The sequence below is a fragment of the Gracilinanus agilis genome, chromosome 1, assembly GCF_016433145.1.
Source record: "Gracilinanus agilis isolate LMUSP501 chromosome 1, AgileGrace, whole genome shotgun sequence".
NCBI classification, from domain to species: Eukaryota; Metazoa; Chordata; class Mammalia; order Didelphimorphia; family Didelphidae; genus Gracilinanus; species Gracilinanus agilis.
This window is the reverse complement of record NC_058130.1, coordinates 623,282,240-623,304,837: the sequence shown is the minus strand read 5'-3', so window position 1 is coordinate 623,304,837 and position 22,598 is coordinate 623,282,240. Positions and strand designations below refer to the sequence as shown.

General features: G+C 33.8%; 1 protein-coding gene across 1 annotated transcript in view; it reads right to left on the bottom strand.

The window, feature by feature from the left end:
• Positions 1–22,598, bottom strand: part of CNBD1 (cyclic nucleotide binding domain containing 1) — a 621,665-nt gene that overhangs the window by 324,201 nt on the left and 274,866 nt on the right. The gene's annotated exons all lie outside the window — the stretch shown is intronic.

Here is a 22,598-nt window from a genome sequence, read left to right as displayed (position 1 = left end):
TTCTTAATAAAGTCACTCATTTTTTTTCTGTACTAGTGAGCAGAGATTCATCTCTGTCTCCAAACCATTTGGTGGAGAATGTCTGGTCAAAATGTCCTAACTGATTTATAAGAAATGATTGCAGAGGAAATTGGTTTTAAAATCTTCAGGGAGTACTGCAGTTGAATCCAGAAGACATCTCATCAAAGACACGAGTTCTTTCTCCTTCTGGGTACTTCTGGCTATGTCTGCTTCATAAATCATCTTTGCTTTTGGTAGATTCCCAATGGACATCACACTTCTCCTCCTCCACAGACTGATTGAAGAGTTTAAGGATCACCCTTTGCATCTGTACATTTGCCTCTTCTGAATTATTTTTGATTTAGGTTCTAAGATATGAACGGTCTTTCTCTCTTCTTTGACATTATATACTGAATAAATATTGGATAGTATATAATGTTCATGGAGAGTTCCTGATTCTTCAAGTCATAGAAAAGTAAGTCTAAATGTGAGGACAGAAATCCAATTTCAGAACGGTTATTTACCCAGTATGACCTCTAGTGTTGCTGTCAGGATACTTGCCCTTGCAGTTACCAATGAAAAGTTTCACAAATCTCTCCTTTCTTTATGCCTTCACATATTTCACTATAGGTAAAATAGTGAAAGAGCGAAACTGCTGTGCTGTTTCAGTCTCTCCTGTTTCAGTACTTTTCCAATGGGAAAAATGGGTAAAAGGTTATCCTACAATTTATGATTCCTTCTCTGCACATTTGGTTATCAATCTATACATTCTACCAAGACATGGTATATGACTGATTCTTCCTTTTATAGATGTCAATGTCCATTCTAGTCTGATTTCCAAAAATGATTTCTTAAAGAAGATATATCCTGTAAACATCATGGCGGCCTTAATCATTTAGAAATTTTACAACCAGTGTGTATTTTCATTTGCGACAATGGTTTTCAAAACATTACATTGCTTTTGCAAGAGCTTGAGCAATATTGCACCTCTAACTCCAGAGTCATTTTAAATACAAAGGAAACTCTTGACATTTTTCACATAAGTAGGAAAATATATTATAGTTAGGAGGGAACTTAGAGACTCATTTGGCCAACTATCTTACTTTACAATTAAAAAAACTGAGTTCCAATAACTTTATTGGGTTACATAGTTCGTGTTTGAGGTGAAAACCCAGATCTGCCTGACTCAAAATCTACCACTCTATCCACTATTGTATATAACTTGTGTGTGTGTGTGTGTGTGTGTGTGTGTGTGTCCTGGTAGATAAAGAGCTGGGCAAGTTGTTTAACCTTAGTGTTCTAAGTGACTCCCTAAGAGAGTCTTAATTTACTTAAATTAAAGAGAAGCTGAGAAACAAAATTGGCAAAGGGAATTTCTTTGGGAGCATTCTCTAACTCAATGAAATTACACATCTAGTTGCTATCCCTATGTCATATCATATCAATTAAGTATCTTATCATTATATCATGCTATCTTCTATCAGGTTATATTCAATGCTATTCTACTGCATTGTATTATACATTATAATTACATTGGTCATTTGCAATATTTAACTACTGGAGGACATAGATTGAACAGTGCTGATAAAAGAAAGAGGAAGACTTCAAGTTTTAGATTGCTATTCACAGCTATTTTTACCTCCATTATTATGGTATTTCTGAACTTATTTTTATAGACTTTTAAATGTGTCTGAAACATACATCTTTCATATCAGGTACTATCTAATTATGTTTGTAGAACTCAGAAATGCATATTCCATTTGACCATACCATTTCCAAGTCAAATTGCTAAATTTTTAATAGTTGCAGGTTGGAAATGCTTTTAAATGCTAAATATTGACCTCCCAACTTTTCAGAGAGGGGAAAAAAGAAAAGAGAAATTAATTACTAGCTTTGATAGAACACAAAGCTATAGAAGGTTCAGATATAATAATGGCATCTCCTCAGTGTCAACTGAAAATAACTTGTAACCCCCAAACCTTATGTCATTGCTAAGGTTGAGTAAATCATTTTACCATGAAACTTTGGATTTGTCAGACTGGAATTATGCATAGATTGGTTATGCAAATAGATGCTTGTAGTGAAAATATAGTTTCATGGTGTGAATTGAGGGACATTTAAATCATTCCCCTTATTGTCCTTTTAGTCCTTTGAGAGATAGTTCAAAGATTAGGGACTTATCTATTTACTAACCTTGAAAAGCAAAATTCAGTAGCAAAAACCAACACAAAAGCAAATTAACAAAAAAATGTATAAAAATGATAATCCCCCTTAGAGGTTTTTAGTCTTTAATTTGATTGCTATAACATATTATTCATCCTTGTGATAAAAGAATTATAATGATGTGGTACAAAAATTGTTTTATATAAACATATCTACTACAAAGGCTTTAGAATTGGTTTTATGGGAATAGAGATGAAATCACAATAAATGCTGTGTACAAATTAAAATTTCTGTTCTTCATCCTCAAAAGGAAACTCCATAAGGCACATAACATATTTTTAATGGGAAAAACCTCCCCCTGAAATGTGTCTTGATTTTTTTGTTATTTAATTTAATTCATCCATATTTCTAATTTTTAATAATAAAAAGGTTAAATCATAATTAATATATTCTGCTTATGAAGGCATTTTAGGAAGATTCTCCAATTGGTTAAGATAATTTTTAAGTGTCAATGCTTACAGGAGCAAGCTTCACTTATGTAGAAAAATAATTTCTTCATAGTCCTTAATTCTTTAATCTTGCTGGATGTGTAAATGTTCCTTGATTACTAGAATGGAAAATAAATGAAATTGTGTTGCTATGACTGGGGTGGGGGAGGCAAATGGGATTCAGAGATCAGCTTAGTATGAGACATCCATGAAACATTGCTGTTTGAAAATAAGTGCAATCCTAAAAAACAAAAATAGGCTTCACAAGGCAGACCTCAAACTCAAGAACACAAGGCTGATGGTTCATAACCTTCTTAGCAGATTGTAAGCACCATTACAGAAGTTCTATGCTCTACAATTGAAAAAGCTTTAGGATAGAATGGCTAGGGATCAAGGAAAAGTCACATAAAATGATTAAAATATTGGAAAATAATAATGCAAAAAATCTAAATGAACTAATATATAATAGAAATAAGAACAACTGAAGAGTACCTCAATCACAAGTTTCAATTACATAAAAGATTATCATAAAGAGTAAGGTGACCTTCTCCGAGGACACACAAAGAAAAAGTAGGATTGAACTACAAAATAAATGTAAGCCAAATATGAAATTCCTGATGCTAAATTTTGGAAAAGGATATCAGAGTGGCAACTAGCTTCAAATCTGACCTCAGACACTTCCTAGCTGTGTAACCCTGTGCTAGTCACTTAACCCCAATTGCCTATTGATTGATTCTAAGAAAAAAGGTAAGAGATTTACGAAAAAAAAAAAAGACATCAAAGGAAAGTTTGAGTGGGACAAAACTTGATGATTTAGGTGCATCAACTGAAATCAGAAGACAGGAGCGAGTGTATAAATGACAACTCAATATCACTATATCAAGTCACTCTTTCTAACATGGTATATGAATACATGAAAGATCAGTGTTTATAGCAGCCTACAGAACTTCTGGTGTGAGAAATCTCAAAATCAATGCCAACCACAATCCACCTATGATTTATCGGATGTCTTAGTGTGTTGCTTGAGGGCAGTTAAGTGACGCAGTGAATAGAGAGCACTCGTCCAGGAGTCAAGCAGACCTGAATTAAAATCCAACCACAGAGACTTGTCATCTGTGTGACCCTGGTCAAGTCATTTAACCTCCATCTGCCTCAACTTTCTTAACTTTAAAATGAGGATAATAAGAGCACCTATTTCCGAAGGTTTTTGTAAGGATTAGATGCCTGGGACATAGTAAGCCCTTGCTAAGTGATTATTTCCTTCTTTCCTTGAGGTACATGGTTGCTATCATTGTAAGAGATTTCCTCAGAGATATGAAAAGTGAGACTTGAATCCAAGTCTTAATAACTCCAAGGCCAGCATTCTATCCACAAAACTGTATTGTGTCCTTGATATTTTACCTAAACATGAAAAATAATGTGTTGTTTTTATTAGTCATTTCAAACATTGTAAAAATATTAGTTGTTTTTGTTTGCTTATTTGTTTTAAAGTGATTTTACTGAAGTTGAGGTTGGTGCAGAGGACAACAATAAAATGATTTCATGATTGTAGCTATAATAGAAGCTATCATGGTCAAGTAAAGGGTTCTACAAACCATCAGAACATGATAGAAATACACCGTCTGCTTTTATTACGAGTAATGATTTATGAATGCAAGTGACAAAATAGCATTTAAAAATTCCCTAATTGTAGCCTACTTAGTATTTTTTTATTATAATCTTTACAGCCACAAGTGGAATGATTAGTGTAATTTTTAGCTTTAAACATGTTTTCCTGTTCTCCATGTGAAAATTCTTAGAAATGATATGAGAGTTGTACAATTATAGAATACATACCCCAAATAATGCTTATCTGTTCCTTGTAAATCACCAAAGGCCACAGGCTAAGCTGGTATTTATAGGATATAGACTGAAGGATTATACACCAGCAAGGTTCATAGTTGGCACTAATGGAACCTGATTATGTACTGCTTTGAAAGTCAATAATGGCCTTTTATAATCTGAAATGAGACAAGGAAAATGATAGCCTCAGATTCTCTTATAAAAACAGAGAGTCTGGCAGCTTATTAACAAAAAAGGAAAAAAAGGATTACTATAAACTAGAAAAATGAAAATGAAAAATAAATGCCACAATCCTTCCTCACACTGTGGCAAAAATATATTTATGCCTTGAGGCTCCCAAATAATAAGTGACGGGCTATATTACATAGCTTGGGAAATTAGATATGTAAAGGATTCGATTTTTTGAGATACACGTCCATGAAAGTTCTCACTAGAAAAGAGACTCTGTTATAGCATTTGCTTTCTTTACTTCACCCCAAAAGAAATCTTGACCAAGAAGCTTATTTACTCTTAATATCACCCTGTCACAGGAAATATGAAAAAAAAAACTGGATAAAGAATCAGAAGGCCTGCATTTCAGAGTCGTCTTCAAGTAACCTCCTATGGTTTTTGAGCAAGTCACCTTCTTTACAATGAACTTGTTTATAAAAGTTAGACATAAGAATATACCTATCCTTTTTACTTTCAAAGGTTTGCTGGTAAATTTGGGGGTTTTCTCTCTACTAAAAGCAAATCAGGTAATAAACACTTATTTACCTAAATAATAATTTCATCCTCGAAAAATGAAAGGAAATAATACTAAACAGTTGTTCAGGACTTGCTTTTCATTAAGAAGGAGGATCTGATCAGTGAAGTAGAAATAACAACCATGAGGGGAAATGTCCATTCCATAATAGAGTTTATGACAAATACTTGGAATAGACTATCAGGAACATGAGAATTTGAAGAAAGAAAATTTCAAAGGATTCAGCAAAAAGCTAAGTAAAAGGCAATGGACAACAAGAATTTAGTTTAGGAGAAATGAAATACAAAGCTTTCAAAAATGAAATTCTGAAAAGACTAAGAAAAACAATTTGTACATAAAGCAAAATGGGAAACTGTTGAAAAGAAACTGATGTAGATATACAGTGTAATAATAAAGAGAGCCTCTGCCAAAACTCATCTTTCAACTTTGATTATATTATTATATTTGTTTTTAGACTATTTTTAAATTACAGAATTAGAAATGGGATAGATATAAAAAGATGAATATATAAGTATGACATAATGAAATGAGGATATTGTAATAACTACCAAAACTCTGAATGAGCTCAGTCTACCAAGGAAATCCGATCATGAGAAAAGAGGGGAAAAGAGAAGCAACTAAGAAGGAAGAGAACATCTGCTCAGGACAGATGAAAATAGATGCCAGAGAGAAGGCAAAGATGTCTATCTTATTTCATTTGTTTTTATTCTATAAAAATAATGTTCTTTGGACTAAAGAAAAAAACTAAAAATGGAAAAGGAGTTACTCTGGATAGGTAAGGAGCCTACACTTGATGAGTTCAAATTATCAGGAAAAGATGTGAAAGAACTGGAAGTTTTATTACTAAATCACTGCAATGGTCTTTGAAAGACTGTAAAAAACAAAGGTGGTGTCCCAGGACTGTAGAAGAGCAATTACTGAAAATCAAAAAGAAAAGAATCTATAAATCTAGTACAGGGATATTGATTATCAACAAAATTCTAGCAAATATTAAAGGGAAACATTAATATTTAGAAAGAGCGACCCCAAGGAGTTGTTATGGTTTCATCAAGAACAATTAATATAAGGGATGTCCATCAATTGGGGAATGAAGTTGTAGTATATGCTTGTAATGGAATACTATTGTGCCATAAGAAATGACAAACAAAATGATCACAGAAAAACCTGAAAAGTCTTATATAAAGTGATTGGAAGTGAAGTGAGAAAAACTAGGACAACTTTGTACATAGTAACAATGATAATATATGATGATCAACCGTGAATGACTTAACTGTTATCAACATGGAAAGGATTCAAGACAATTCCAAGAGATTCATATCAAAAATAAATAAATAAAAATAAAAGGATATCCACCACCATAGAAGGAACCAACACAATCCAGATGCAAACTAAAATATACCAATTTTATTACCCCATGAATTTTTTTCTAGTAAAAGCAATAATATGTCTTCCTCCACAGCATGACAAATATGGAAATTTATATTACATGAAAATATATGTTCAACCTATATCATATTAACTGCCTTCTTGGGGAAAGGGGAGGGTTAGGTGAGAGAAAACATGGATTGAAAAATATTGGACAATGAGTATTTAAAAATTGTACTGACATATAAATCTGGAAAAAAAGAGAAAAAGTATAATTTTAAAAAATATTTCAGAATAAGTCACTCCAGATAAAAACAATTTTCCATCTTTATTGGCCTAAAATAATAGAATCAAATTAGATAACTGACATGATAAATTTATGTAAAGTGCTTTAAAACCTTATAGATTATGTAAATATTAGCTCATAATACTACTAATAATAATTTTTTTTAAAAAAACCATACCATGCATCTTAGAATCAATATTGTGTATCAGTTCCAAGGCACAAGAACAGTAAGAGCTAGGCCAGTGGTTCCCAAACTTTTTTGGCCAACTGCCCCCTTTCCAGAAAAAATATTACTTAGCTCCCCTTGGAAATTAATTTTTTAAATTTTAATAGCAATTAATAGGAAAGATAAATGCACCTGTGGCCATCACTGCTCCCTGGATCGTGGCAGCACCCACCAGGGGGCGGTAGCACCCACTTTGGGAATCACTAAGCTAGGGTCAAGGAACTTGAGCAGGGTCCTAGAGCTAGCATATCTGAGGTCAAATTTGAATGTAAAACCTCCTGACTCTAAGCCTGGCTCCCAATCCACTGGGCCACCCAGCTGCTCCCACTAAGAGTAATTATTAGCATTACTATTAGTAGATGAGAAGACTGTTAATTGTTATCTAGATACTGCCTTATAACACATTGACTCAACCAGTGCAGACAAAAATCTCTCTATAGTTTAGGGATAATATGCTTGAAAAAAGTATTGGCTTGGAGTCTGCTGAAATAAGTTCAGATCCTGACTCTGAACAGTTGTTAACTTGAGCAACTCTAGGAAAATCAATTCATCTCTCTGAATCTCCATTCCCTTATCTGTAAAATGCACATAATCATAATTTCACTACTTATATCTCTAGATTGTTCTGAGGAAATGGATATATAAACCATTTAAAAAAGCTATTGTTATTATTCTGTTGTCTTCATAAGTAGCTATAATAACAACAATAATAATGGTAAAGTACTTCACCAAATGGCAACTATATATACCTAGCTAATATGGTAGATACACAATTTATTACTAAGTTAATATTTCAACACTTTACATCTTGGTAGGTTTTACCAAAGTTTATATTCCTCTTGAAAGAACCTTAAAAATTCTGATAACCTGCCCAAAGGAAGATAAAATATTTGAGTTAGAATGAAATTTATTAAACATAATTTATTGAATCAGTATAGAATCATGAAAATCTAATTTTTAATTTATTCTTATAAAATTGTCTTGAAATCAACAAAAAAAACCAAACACATCCTTCCCTTCCCCATACCCCAACCTTTCTTTGTCTATCCCCAAATTTTTTGTAGCACTTTTCCTGCACCTCCTCTTTCTTCATTATATTTTACCTTCTATTTTCCTTTGTACAAATATCTCTTCCTCTTACACAGCCTGAATAAAACTACAATCTCTACAGGGTCAGTTTCTAGTTCATTTCATAATCATCACAATGCAACTTGTTTTGAGGTAAGTGTTATTTACTGCAGTTTAGGTCTTTCCACCATGATCCTGCCTCTGCTCAGTAAAAAGATTAGGGGTATCCTTCTCTATAACAAGTGTGCTAAAGGAAAGGCTAAGTCATATGCTGCCATTCCCACCATAGCCAGGAATTCCATCATTATCGTACTCTTCTTTGAGGCTAACTTGCTTCACCCATCTTTACCCATTTTAACCATACTGACTGGTTTAGGGATGTCAATATAGTCTGTGATGGAATCACCAGGAATGGTGGCAACCGAAGCGCAGGCTTCAATGTATCTTCCTCGTCCTCCTCCACTATTTCACTGAACTAGCACTAGGTATGGAATTCCTGGTAGGGGCTCTGTGAGAGATATTATCATCCCAGTGCCACTTATCACTGAAATGCTAAACAAGACAGAGCTCTTCTATTAACTGACATCTATTGCAATTTACTCTGGCCCATAATTTAAGATTAATAACCAGAAAGACAAATTGGAATAAATAACTTCTGAAAGACTGAAAGGAGTATAGAGACACACACTAACACAAACATACAGACATATACATTTTACATTTTTAAATATACAAAATTATGTATGTATATGTGTATTTGTATATGCACACACACATATATATATATATATATATACACTATATATATATAGTGGCTAACAACTAATAGTTCATTAAAAGAACATTAGTGAGAAAAGTTCTTCAAGAAATGCCATCATTTTACTGAAGGCAACTAAAATATTGATCTCCTTACACCCATTTAAACAAATTTATAACAAATGAGGTTTGATTTTAAAATCTTTAGGAAGAAGATAATTACTAATCTATTCAGACTAGCTTTGGTGAAAAAAATTCAGAACTTAACTGCCTCTGAAGATCTCTGACATCTTTAGTCAGAATTTTACTTCTGACCCACACTTCAGGTCCCAAGGTCCATCTACATTTTATAGCATTTATTTAGTCATTTCTCTAAGTATGCTCCCTGAGCTTGAGGAAGGCGGCCATCAGTATATTTTTTACTTTTACTTCATTCCTTATCTCAAGTGAATCTGTCCACAATTTGTCACTGCTAGTGCTAGAGCATTATTTTCAAATCAATCCTTCCAACCTCAACAGTGTGCCAGAATCCTTCGGTACAAATTATGGCTGAAAAGTCCCCTAGGCTAACTAGAGCATACAAAAAGCTCAGAAACTCTAACAAGGGCTTTGTTTCAGTTGACATTAAAATATTGGGTCATACCGCATCCAGGAAAATCATTTGGAAATGGCTGTCTGATGTATTTCTTCAGAGAGCAAAACAATTACAGATAAGCAATTTTCTTCCCCATGAGACTGGTAAAGTGCTTTCCTGCCTTCACCTTTCAATATTTTATGTTTTAGTGAGTAACTACACCTTTTCTCTTCAATTATGGGGGCTATCAACAAGAAGAAGGGTAAAATAGCTAACCAGTCAAACAAAAAATATGGAGAGGTGATGGTGCAATAGTCCACCCTGAATGTTCAAAAGCAGCCACTGCCATAAATGTTGTGAAACATCATCTAGATGACAAAGACCGAAGTTAATGTAATTCTCTTGTATTCTATGAAGTGTTTATTTATGGGAAATTAACATTATTGACATTATTATTATCTGAGGTGCTTTGTCAGAGTAAGAAGATTTAAAGAAGGTGAAACTTCAACAGGCTACAATTTCTAGATAATGAATTTTTTTCAAAAAATGAAAACATTATTGTTAAGTTGCATTTATTTTTTAATGTTGTAATGAATGTAAAACCTTAAAACTTCCTTTGAAGTTCCACCACTTCTCAAAGCCTTTCTCTTTAATGGAAAAAAAAAGAATCACTTTCTCTCTTAGGTGGGTATGGTCTTATATGAAATTATAAAGTAGGTGACATTTGTTTTGAGCGTCTTCTCCTACCTCCAAGGTATCTGCCCTAGGCAAAGTTATCTTTCATTGAAATGTTCTCCCCAGAGTGCCTGAAAAACTGATCCATGCTTACCAAGGATTTAATATAATATTGTCCAAGGAACAGTAAATTGAACCATATCCATAGTTTATCTCATCTCCTTTCTGCCCTCCAAAGCACAGAAGATACCAATTCACAACCTACTAAATGAATTCTAGTTTATGGGAATACAGCAAAACACAAAATAATTTCTTCTACTTTACCTTTCAATATTTTATGTTTTAGTGAGTAACTATACCTTTTCTTTCTAGTTATGTGAGCTATCAATAAAAGAGGGTAAAATAGCTAACCAGTCAAATATAATATCTACTGATATTGTATATGTTTTAACATCCTTCCAGAGACAAAGTACTTATCTTTCATCATCTAGCCCAAAGAAAAGGTCAGAAATCTTTTTCTGGGACTATTTGTCCACATAGGAAAACTATGAGAAGAAGAGAGTATTTTCCTTGCATTTGCAAGTACGTTGGAAACTCCAATGCTCAGCAACATCCAGCTTCATCTATTTAGTCCAATTTATTGATCACATAATAAAAAAAACTTAATTTTGAAGGTGAGGAAACTGAGGCCAAGAAAGCTTAAGTGATTTGCCCAATGTTAACATAAGTAATAAAGGATGGAATGAGGATTCAAACTTTGGTCTTCTAATTATGAATTAAGTGTTCAACTGCATTTTTTAAATCAATTTTTGCCTATAAATTCATAACTATGAATATCGAACAATAATTTCCACAAAGATAGCCAGTATTTATAAGAATAATTAAAATATATTTTAATAGTATCCAAATATAAGATTAACTTGAATTTGGACATCAAATTATCTGTTTAAGTCTGTTATTTTTTTTAGAAATGCTTAGAAATCTATTTTATTAAATAGACATATTTTCTCCTGATAGAATATGGTCACTTTTGATAGGTAGGTGATTCTTGTTTGTAAACCCAGTTCCCTTGCCTTCTGGAATATCATATTCCATGCTTTCTGATCCTTCAATGTAGAAGCTGCCAGATCCTGTGTAATACTTACTGAGGCTCTATGATATTTTAACTGTTTCTTTCTGACTACTTGCAATATTTTCTCCTTGGCCTGGATTTTGGATATAACATTCCTAGGAGTTGTCATTTAGCTATTTATTGTGGATTCTTTCAATTTTTATTTTACCCTCTTGTTCAAAAATAATAAGGCAATATTCTTTGATAAGTTCTCTTCATATGATGCCTAGCCTTTTTTTTTTTAAATCATGACTTTTAGGTAGTCCAATAACTCTTAGATTGTCTCTCCTAAATCTATTTTCCAGGTCAGATGTTTTTTTCCCAATGAGATATTTCATATTTTTTCTATTTTTCATACTTTTGTTTTTTTTTCATTGTATCTTGATATCTCATGAAGTCATTAGCTTCTTTTTGCCCAATTCTAATTTTTAAAGAATGATCTTCCATAACCATTTGATTATCCTTTTCCATTTGGTCCATTTTACTTTTCATAGAACTACTTTTTTTCATTGGATTTTTGTGCCTCTTTTCCCTTTTGGCCAATTTTGCTTTTTAAAATGCTATTTTCTTTTTTGCATTACTTTCATTTCTTTTTCCCATTTTTCTTCTACCTGTCTTATTTGATTTTTAAATTCCTTTTTGAGTTCTTCCAGCACCTAAGACCAATTCTCATTTTTCTTTAAAGCTTTGCATGTGGTTCTTGGATCTCAGCATCCCCTTTTGACTATGTGTTGCTCTTTGTCTCCATAGAATTGTTCTATGATTAGGTGTTTCTTTTGTTGTTTGCTCATTTTCCAAGACTTTTTGCCTGTCGACTGGGAATTCTGAAAAGTGATGATTCTCTCTCCTCTGCTGACAACTCAGCATTGTGAGTATTTTGCCCCATGACTAGGGGCTTCACAAAAGGCTCAAAGGAGCCAAGTGCTATGGACTTTGGGGCCTCTCTGGAGGCTGGTGCTAGGGCTCAGATCTTCAAGGAGTTGGTATGGGGAGCTCTGCTATTGGCTAAGGCAGGGTCCCAGGGTTCCAAAGTTGGCTTTGAAGCTGGTGCAGTAAGTGTGAGAGTGGTTGGCCAGTACTCCTCTATGTGCAGTTTTACTTCCAGTTCTCCCTTATTCCATGAAAATTGACTCACTCTGCCAATCTTTCAAATTGTTTTCTGAAGGAGAGCCCCATCACTCAATCTTGTTGGTTTTGTGACTCCTACTGTTTCTGAGGTTGGTTTGGGAGAATTCTCACAGTGGTTCTAGCTTTTGATGTTCCTAACCTATATCTTGGCTCTGCCTCAAGTATCCTAAGACTAACTTACAAGTGAAAAATATCATGATCAACTGGAACACCTGATTTTATCTCTATGGGTTCATATGGTTTTTCATGTTTTTGCATTCAAGAGTGAAGATTAACATGCCTAACATCTTATAGAGCTATTGTCCATATGTTACCATCAGTCATACAAACACTATCCATCCATATTGTATGGGTAAAAATGAAGCAGAAGACCTGCCTGTCATTTATCCCTCAATACTAACAACACATACATCATGCACATCATATAGGTATAAAGAGAGCAAAATGTATTATAAAAATGTATATGTTATAAATATAATTGTAGATATAGACAAAAATAAGAGGCAGTAAGAATAGTGGAAAAAGTGATGGTCCAAAAACTATAAATTTGACCTAATTTGACCTCTGGCAAATACTAAGTATTGCATTCCTATCAGTGCCCTATACAACTCAACTCTGTAAGTTTCAGAGCCAGTGAAAATCAGTACTGTTAGAGGAAGATTTCTCACCTGGATCTTTCCTTTATGAATGAAATAACAAGTCCAATACTTAGCCTTTGGATGTAGTTGGAGATGGACATGGAGATTGATATCCTGGCTTGTGAATTCTGGCAAGTTATTTACTGTGTTAGTGTCTTAGGCAATTTTTTAAGAATGTAAATTTCCATGAAGATTCTGACCCTCATGGGTAAAAGGAATTCCCTATCCTGTGAGCCAATGATGAAAGTGACATGCAGAAAAGTACAAGAATATATTGAGCAAGACTTTTATAATAATTCAACAGTATATACTTCAAATAATTCTGATAGAAACAGAAAAAATAACTTTAGTCTGGACCTGTAGTTTCATTGGTGTCAAACTCTATTAGAAACAGATTCCTGAGGGCTGCATATTTCAATTCAATATGCACTTATTGAGTACCTATTATCTTCCAGGCACTATGCTAAGCAGTGAGGACACAAATAAGAAAAAGGAAAAATAGTTTTTGCCTTCCAGAAACTTAGTGGGGAAAGACAACAGATAAACTGGAAAGGGAATATAGGGGGACAGACAAGAGTTCTTTGCTCATCATAAGGAGTTCAAACTAAATAGGACTGTAGATTGAAAATGGAGAACAATCTGGAAGATCCAGGTCTCTACTCTCTCTACAAAGGAAAGCTTTGAGAGAAATTTAGTGCTCCATACTCCAACCTTAAAATCAAAAAAGAGAGAAGGCTGAGGAAGATAGGAAAGCATACAAGGTTGAGTTAAATAGCAAATTGACTAAGAATACCACAAATTAACATTTTCTGTGTTTTATTTTATTTTTCTTTTGTTAAACATTTCCTAATTTCATTTCAATATGGTTTAGGCCTCATGAGATTTTGCAGGCTTGTAGCCACAAGTTCAGTACCTCTGGAGAGAGAAGTCCTAATGATGAAATTTCCCCAAGTAATGTTGATCAGCAATTGCTTTGCCACATATATTTTTTAGAAAGTTGTTTGGAAGCACTGAGAGGTACATGACTTTTATCCAATGTCACAAAGCCAGTTTACATCAGAATTAGAATATAGACTCAGGTCATCCTAATTCCCAAGGCTAGCTCTATCCACTGCCCCATGTTGCCTCTTATCCTATTTAAAAAAGACAGAACTATGGGGAAGTTAGGTAGCCCAGTGGGTAGAATGCTGGCCAATATAGCAATGAAGACTCATCTTCTTAAATTCAAATCTTGCCTCAGACTCTTACTATCTATGCGTCCCTGGGAAAATCACTTAATCCCATTTACCTCAGTTTTCCCCTTCTATAAAATAAGCTGAAAAAGAAGATGGCAAAACACTCCAGTCTCTTTGCTAAGAAATCCCAAAATGGGGTCATGAAGAGTCACATACAATTGAAATGGCTAAACAACATAACTATAGCATTTACAGGTGTTACAGTGACATTAGATACCTTGTTCTATTAAGGATAGGACTTATAATCCAATGTTTGTGACAAAATGACATATTTTAACATGAGCAGAAAGAAAAGGAAGCTAAAATTTGACATTGTATGTGAAACCTAACCAGTAAAAAAAAGGTAATTTAGTCACAAGCAGTTTAAATGTAAGAAACTTGGTTCACTTATATGAATGTGCAATTGTAAATACATGCTTCAGATTTATAAGTGGAATCCATATCTACAGTATTTACACAACAATAAATCTGACCATCATCTGCATTTAGATGAAAGTTTAGTGCATGATTCTGTGTATTTCCCTCAATGAACAGCTAAATTTTCAAAAAACCAATTGAACATGGCAAAGACTAAAAATGTCTAGAAATGCCAGAGGGAACATTTTGAGAAAAGCATTTTGCATAGAAAATAGAGAGAAAATTTACACTTGAAATAAGAAGAATAACAAGAGGAACAACTCCAAAAAATCATCAAGAAGAAAGTCAGAGTGAAAAAGAAAGTATTCCTTCAAAAATTTTGGCATCAAAGACAGAAATGCTGCTCAATAACCGATAGCATTTCAGTGGGACCCATAACATCCTGCTGAGTTCTTTCTGCTAAATATCCATTTATTTTCTAATTAACAAAGAGTAAAAGATTTTCTTTTTGCCTGGGGAGTCCCAGAATTAAAATTTATGACATTGGATTCCATTCATGGTTTCATGTCCTAGGAATTAAGTTAGAGAATGTCTCCTTATGTTCCACTGAATTAGATAAACAAGTTATTATTGAAAAGTTTTGTCAGTTTTCAAATAGCAATTAATCATTTAGAATTCTGTGTTTCAATAATTTTTTACAAACTTTAAGTGTTGATACCATTTTCAAATGTAGGTATTAATGTGATCATTTATACTAGTGTACAAGGAAGTAATTATGTAATCATAGGATCATAGACTAGAAATAAGAAAGGGACCATAAAAATGTCATTTTCTCAAACTTATCAACTCCCAGAATGAAGAAAGCAAGGCTTAGGTAGTTTATTTATCTTGTCTAAAGTCTCACAAGTTTTAATAATATATCATTTTAATGTAATAATTAAACTCTAGTTACAACTATATTTCATAAAATATCATTTATAACAAAAAATAGACAGTAAAGGGGTAGATCGATGCCTGATGATAAAGCAACATAAATGAATTTAAAGCATCATTTGAAAGAAAATTAATTGCCAGTGTAAGTATTAATAATAAAATATCCTTAAATCACTTGATAAACAGGTTAAATTTTATAGAAATATTGGGGGATAGGCAGGGCCAATATGGTGAATTATAGCAACAAAAGCTGAAACTGCTCTGAGAATCCTTTAAAACCAGTCTTTAAGAAGTACTTCAGGGGGAAAGCTGGGTAGCTCAGTGGATTGAGAGTCAGGCCTAGAGATGGGAGGTTCAGATCTGGCCTCAGACACTTCCCAGCTATGTGACCCTGGGCAAGTTACTTGACTCCCATTGCCCACTCTTCCACCTAGGAGCCAATAAACAGAAGTTAAGGGTTTAAAAAAAATAAAAATAAATTTTAAAAAAGTACCTCAAAATGACAGGAGTAAGAAAACAATAGCAAGATGGAGAGAGGGAGGTCTTCTGTGGAAAACAATGTAAAAGGTAATCAGAGAGAGTTGATTTTCTCATGATAAGGGGGAACCAGAAGTAAAATTGCCAGAGAAGTTCTGCCCAACTATCCTTCCCCCCACTAATTGTGCTAGATGCCAAACCAGAGCATAGACCAACTTTCCAATCCTTGGACCCTACCTATATCAACAACAGAGCACTCCACACCCCACACCTACCCTCTGAAGTCCAAAGCCCTGCCACCAGCTAGCAGTGAGGCCTGGAAGTCTATAGCACTTGGCCCTTTCAAGCCTGTACTATGAATGAAGCCCTAGCCTCAGGGTAAAATAGCTCAGAGTTCTGAGTCCTGTAAACATCAGAAGTAGAGACAGAATATCAACTATCAGAACTCTCGATCCACAGGCAAAAAAAAAATAAGTTTGGGAAAATGAACAAAGAATGATCAAGGGGAAAAAAGACCAGAAATTATATTATGAGAAACTATGAAATAAAACTGTCCTGATATTCTTAAACAAGAGCATAAAATAGAAATTTAAAGAATCCACAGATCACCTCTTGCAATAAATCTCCAAATGACAACTCCAAGGAATGTTATAGACATGTTCAAGAGCTCCCAGGCCAAGGAGAAAATACTGAAAGCAGTCAGAAATAAACAATTTTAATATTGTGGAACCACAATCAGGATTACACAAGATCTGGTGACTTCCATATTGAAATATCAGAAGACTTGGAATATAATATTCCAGAAGGCAAAAGGACTGGGTTTACAACCAAGAATCACCTCTCCATCAAAAGTGACTTATAATCTTTTAAGGGAAAAATTGACATTTAACAAAATAGAAGATTTCCAAGCATTCCTGAAGAAAATACCAGACTCAAACAGAAAATTTAATGTCAAAATACAAAGTTCAAGAGAAGCATAATAAGATAAAGAGAAATTTTAAAAATAAGGTCAAATAGTTTATATTCCCTATGGAAAGACATTTGTAACTCAAAAAATTTATCATTATCAAAGTAGGTAGAAGAAGTATACATAGACAGAGAGTGTCGTAATAATCTGTTTAAGATGATATAAAAAAACCCAAGGGATGATAAAGATGATTGCACTAAGAGAAATGGGAAGAGAAAGTAATTTGGGGTAAATTATATCACATAAATAGTCTTGGGATGATGGGAACAATTACAGGGGATGGGAGGATAGAGGTGGTGACAGGTAATAAATAAACCTAATTCTTGTTGGAATTGACTCAGAGAGGGAAAAACAGCAAGATTTATTGTGGTATAGGATCCCACCCTATAGAGAAGTACAAGGGGAATTTGAAAAGGGCTAGTGGGGAGGGGAGTAATATAAGGGAGAAAGAAGTTGGAGGGGAGATTCAAATACTCTATAGAGAAGCAATAGGGGAATAAGAAGGGTGGGCTGGGAAGGGAAGTAATATAAGATAGGAGGAATGGGAGGAGTGATTAAAAGAAAAAGACTGGTATGGAGAGACAGAGTGAAAGGAGAAAGGGCAGGATTAAAAGAAGAAATCAAGATGAAGGGGAATACACAGATAGTAATTATAACAGTGAATGTAAATGGGATGAACTCACCCATAAAATGGAAACAGATAGCAGAAAGGATTAAAAACCAGAATCCTACCATATGTTGTTTACTAGAAACCCATCTAAGGCAGGTAGACACACACGGAGTAAAGGTAAAGGGCTAAAGAAGAATCTATTGCAAAATATTTTTGAAGCATGTTTTCCTTACTTCAGAAAGCAATAATAAAAGCTGATAATAGGCATTCATAGATATGTTGAATAAAATGGAAACTGGTTTATCTTTAGAAGAAGCCATAAAATAGCTCTAATCTAAGAGCACAATACAAAGGCATTTATTAACTGCTTAGTTTGTGCCAAGCCCTGTACTATGTATAATATATGTATACATAGCACAGGGTTTGGCACTAATATTTTATATATATGATATGTCATATATATATACATGTCATATATATATGATATATATATAAAATCTCATTTGATCCTCCCAATTTTGTTGGTAAGTGCCATTATTATCCACAATTCACAGTTAAGGAAACTGAAGCAAAGACAGGTTAAACAGCATGACAAGAATCACACAACTATTAGATGTCTTGGATCAGACTGTAATTCAGTTCTATTGACTGCACCACCGAGCTTCCTCAAGCAAGAATCAGAGGATGAACGATGGAGTTTGAGGGGACTGGATTTTGGATGAAGTATTAGATAAGACCAACTATTTGCAAATAAATCATTAGCCTTAAATAATATTCTCTTCACTGTCTTCCCTTTCAGACAATCTGGAGATAAAACAAAACTGCTAAGGCATTTCTTTCCACTATTCCATTGTCCATTAATCCTGAAATACCTTTTAAAAATATATAAATCACAGTACATGTCCAACTTTTTTCTAGCTAAGTTCTACAAGATTTCTTCTTCTAAGTGAAGATAGATGGTGACCACACACTCCTAGAAATACAAAGGATTGGACAAATTATATACAAATATACAATCCTGCTAGAGACAGGATATGCTCAAAATTTAAGGAATATAAGAACTGGAAATAAAACAGTCCTTAGGTACTGAATTACTAGCAACTCGGGTCCTGAAAAGTGTATTCACACTCAAATCTCAAAATTAGTTCAAGAAAATTCTTCAGGGAGCTCTTTACATGTAACATAATCAACAGCAATGCTAATTGACAGTGGACAATTATTTTTTTTTAAAGGTGATGAGAAAAGGAGTGATTTGTTTGTCTGCTTTGCCTGAAAATCAATGCTCTTGGGCTGTTGGTTCAGCACCATGGACAGGAATCTATCTTGTATTGACAATAATTACATTATAAAGTTTCCAGAGTCTATACAGAAATCTAAACATGTGTGGCTAATCTAGAAAACATCCCTCTTACCCCAAACTAGCAGCAAATAGTAAACATTCTGAATTTTGTTTCTTCAAAACACATAATTGTATGTGCTAGAAGAGTCTGTCATTACTTTCATCACAACTAAATTAGTTAATAAAATATATACAAATAGGATCATGAGTTCTAAAACTAGAGATATGAGATATTATATAATTGAAATCTGTTGTTCGACAAATGAGCAAACTAAAATCCATTGAAAGTAAATAACTTGGGGAGAACCTGGGTGGCTCAGTGGATTGAGAGTCAGACCTAGAGATGGGAAGTCTGAGTCAGACCTAGAGATGGGAAGTCCCAAGTTCAAATTTGCCCTCAGACACTTTCTAGCTGTCTGACCTTGGGCAAGTCACAACTCCCATTGCCTAGCCCTTACTACTCTTCTGCCTTAGAACCATTACAGAGTATTGATTCTAAGACAGAAGGAACTTTTTAAAAAATTATACAAGTTGGGAATTTTGTACACAAAAATAGCCATAAAATACAATGATCAATTGTGAATGACAACTATCACCAATACAAGGAGCCAGGACAACTCCAAGGAACCTAGGACAAAAAAGTCTATCTACTGCTATAGAAAAAACTGACAACGTCTGAATGCAGAATTAAAGCATACTATTCACTTTTTTTCCACAATGAATTTTTCTCCAATGTAAGCAATATGTATCTTCTTTCACAAGATGAACATAGTAATATGAATTGTGTAATAAGACATGTACACTCTATATCATATTATATGCCATTTGGGGTAAAGGGGAGTAAAAGTAGGAAAGGAGAGAACATGATTCAAAAATGTCAGAAAACAATTGTTGAAAATTGTAATCTGGAAAAAATTTAAAACTTTTTTTAAAGTCATACAATTTATATAAGTTGTAGACAAGTTATATATATAAGTTATATAAGCTGCAGTCAGATTTCAAACCAGACTTCCTTGCTGGCTCCATTCAATAACTGCTCACATTATGTAATTTTTAAGGTTTATAAAGCATTTCACATCATCTTATCTTTATAAAAATAATGTTACATAGACAAGACAAATCTCACTATTCCCATTTTACATGTGAGGAACTCAAACACTCCAAATTTTGTCTTTCTACTATAATAGTTATTACATCAAAATTATCTTTAAATATGCAAAATGAAATCAATTAAGTAATGTCCAATAATGCTCAGCAAATTTTCAGATTGTGTCTAATTGGGGTTCTTCTTTTAACACTGTTATGGTTTGCTTATATAATTGATGCATTTTATTAAAATTATTAATTATATACTTGAGTTTGATAAAAAGGTTTAGTTTGCTTTTCTTTTCTGTATACTTTATAAGGCTAGCTTGATCTATTTAAAAACTTTTTTGATAGGCTATATATACATAAAAAAACAATTAAATTAACAAAGTTCAAGCAAATTTGAAACCAAACATATACATAAGAATAATATTTTACTTTATTAATTATTAATTTACTAGTAGAAAGAACATTTTCTTAAAAATTAAGACCCAGTTTCTGGACCTAGTGATGCCATTCAAGGAAAGGAAATTTTGAATGAGCATTTATATAGGTATAAGAAGAATCAGAGATAGCTGTGCCACAAAATCTTAAACAGTAAGAAGAATTGATGGACAATATCAGGGTGCAGAGAGATCAAGAGGGATGAAGACTGAAAAAGATTGAAAAATTGGTAATTAAGAGATCATTGATAACTTTGGAGAGATCATTTTCAGTTGAATAATAAGGTTGGAAAAGTTAAGACAGAAAGTTAAGACAGCAAGAAGAAAGAAAGTAGAGGCACCAAATGTAGCTAATCTTCTCAAGGAGTTTAGTCTAGAAAAAAGAGATTTTGATTTGGTGAACTAGAAAAAAACTAGGAATAAACAGTGCTGTTTCACACATTCATTTAAATGGCAATTCAAGACTTTTCAAGATTACTAAAGAATGTGTGAGGAGATAAAAAAGATTCAGAAGCTTATTATAGACATTCTTCATACTTATACTTAGTAAGCAACAATGATGCTTGAAGTATATAACTGACACTTGTATATAAGGATCAACTAAACAAAAGTTGACATAGATACCATAAATTGAGAAGATGGCCTATGACATCCTGGAAAGTGGAAAGATAAAAAATATATGTTTAAAGAAGGCATTTTAAGCAGTTAAAATAGAACTCCAGGCAAAGGGCACAGTCAATAAAAATGTACGGAATTCGGGGATGAAGTGTCTTTTCTTAGGAAAAGCAAGGAAGCCAGTACCACTGAATTTCAACAAAATGAAGTAACATACTGTTTTTAGAAATTCTTTTATTCCCTCTTATTATTCCTTGCTATATATTCACATTATATACTCAAAATGAAAATAATACTCTATAATAAAAAGAAAATTTTAAATTAAAAAGCACAAAAGGATATATTGTGTGTTACATCCCCTGAATTTCCCATCCCTGAAGTAAATCTAGCAACTAAGCTTATGCTGCGCTGAATAGGCATTACTAATCATCTATGAGTGGCAACGTGACATGAAAATATAGGACCTGGGAGAAATGAAAAGACCTTTCTAGAATTTGCCCTTCAGTTACATTTTTATCCACCATGTCTTGCTCCTATGAACAGAATTACTTTTCAGGTGAGAAAACTTCAGAGTGACCTATTAAATATCTACTCAATTACATTTTTTTAAAAGTTGGACTGGTACATTTATATTGAAATTACAGTTTTTAAAAAGACTCCTTGGCCCAGAAAAAATAACATGGTTTTTAACTTTACTGGTAGTAAAAACTGGAAGTTTGTTTAATGAAACTACTAAAATACTAAGAGCAAATAAACTAAAAGGAAGAAGAGAAGAATTAAGACCTCAACCTGAAGCAAAATGTTCCAAGGGGAAAGGATCATCAACCATAAGGAAGCTTTCATCAAAACTCTGTTACAAAGTAGTTCAGCTTTTGAACCACCCCCACACTTCTTTAAAATGAAATGAAATGTGGCCTCATACACTTCCTGTGTGACCCTGGGCAAGTCACTTAACCCCCATTGCCTAGCCCTTCCCACTATTCTGCCTTGAAACTGTTGTGAGGAAGATTATTATTTAGTTATTAGCTTAGTATTAGTATTAGACCTAACAGGAAGGGCTGGAGAATTCCACATGGAATGGGGAAGCAGAAAGTGGCTTGCACTCTCTGAGAAGGACTCCATGGTGGTTGGGACAAGCTGTAACTGACCCTGGGAGACCTCAGAGCTAGTGGAGCTGCACCCTGACTCCCTGGGATCCTGGAGTGTGGTGAAGGTTGGAAGCAGAGGACATCAATCCTGCAAGACAGCACTGAGTAGGGAATGATCTGCGATCTAGAGGACAGCTTGCGGACTTCCTCTCCCTACTGGGCTGCTTTGGACCATCAGTTCTGGAGGAGTTGGTTTCTGGCATCCTGAAAACATCTCTGGACTCTATTGTGAGGATTCCCACTCCAGTCCTGTTATTCTCTGGGCCTTACCTGGCTTAGGTCTTAGATCAGTGTAGATAAGTCCCTCCCTTGACCCTGTGGTT